Consider the following 1,307-nt stretch of genomic DNA (forward strand, 5'->3'; position numbering starts at 1 on the left):
CTGATGTTCACAAATATTGTATCTGACTCCCATCTTTTCTTCTAGAAGCTTTACATTTATAGGTTTAAAATTTATGTCTATGATCCATTTTGAGTTAATTTTTGAGCATGTTGTAACATAAAAGTTGATATTTTTTCCGTATAGGTATCCAATTAATCTAACATGTGTGTTAAAGAGATTTTCTTTTTTCTATTGAATTAATTTTAAAGATTGTTGAAAATAAATTGATTATGGATATGTGTGAATGTATTTCTAGACTCTCTATTTTATCCAACCTTTCTATGTGTCCACCTTTAACAAACTTAACAAACTTTTGATTAAAGTAGTTTTATAGGAAATATTGACATTAGATAGAAGTCTTTCAACTTCATTATTTAAATTAAAACAAACAACTGTCATTATTTAGTTTCCTTACATTTCCATGGAAATTTTAGAATCTACTTGTCAATTTCTACAAATAAACACTTAGAAATTTTTATTGGAATTTTGTTTTATCTGTAGATCAATTTGAAGAGAATTGCCATCTAAAAAATTGAATCTTCTGATTCATTAACATTGCATTTGTCTCCATTTATTTAGATATTCTTTCATTACTATCAGCCATGTTCTGTAGTTTTTACCCCAGACGTGTAAGACAACTCTTAAATTTATTCAAAGGTATTTTAATTTTTTTACTACTGTAAATGATTGTTTTAAATTTTATCTTCTAATTTTTTTAGTAGTATGTAAGAATATGATTTATTTTATATTAACCTTGTATTCTGCTTTTTGTTAAATTCACTATTATTTCTTATTGCCATTATATAATTTTTTGGATATTGTAAATAAGCAATTATATTGCAAGGAAATATGGAGAGATTTACTACTTCCTTTCCCATATCATGACTTTCACTTTCTTATTTTGTTGTTCCCTTGTTGCAATTGTTATAAAAAAATAATAAAAATGATCATGTTGTCTGTTCAAAATCTCAGGGTGAAATCATTCCATATTTAATTATCGTTAGCTGTAGAATTGTTTTAGAGATGCCTTTTATAAATTTGAGATAGATTTACACTATTTCTTTTTTGTTGATTTAAAAAATCATAAATGGCTTTTGAATGTTTCAATCATTTCATTCACTGAAATGATCATAAGGTTTTCATATTCTGTTAAAATGGTAACTTATGTTGATTTTTTAATGGCTAGCTTATATTCTGAAGATCAATTACATTTGGTCAGAACATACTATTCTTTTTATATATTGTTGGATTCAATTTGTTACTATTCCATTTGCATATTGTTTATATTAATGAGGAGTATTGGTCTA

Source organism: Pteropus alecto, unplaced genomic scaffold (assembly GCF_000325575.1).
Source record: "Pteropus alecto unplaced genomic scaffold, ASM32557v1 scaffold72, whole genome shotgun sequence".
Lineage (NCBI taxonomy): Eukaryota > Metazoa > Chordata > Mammalia > Chiroptera > Pteropodidae > Pteropus > Pteropus alecto.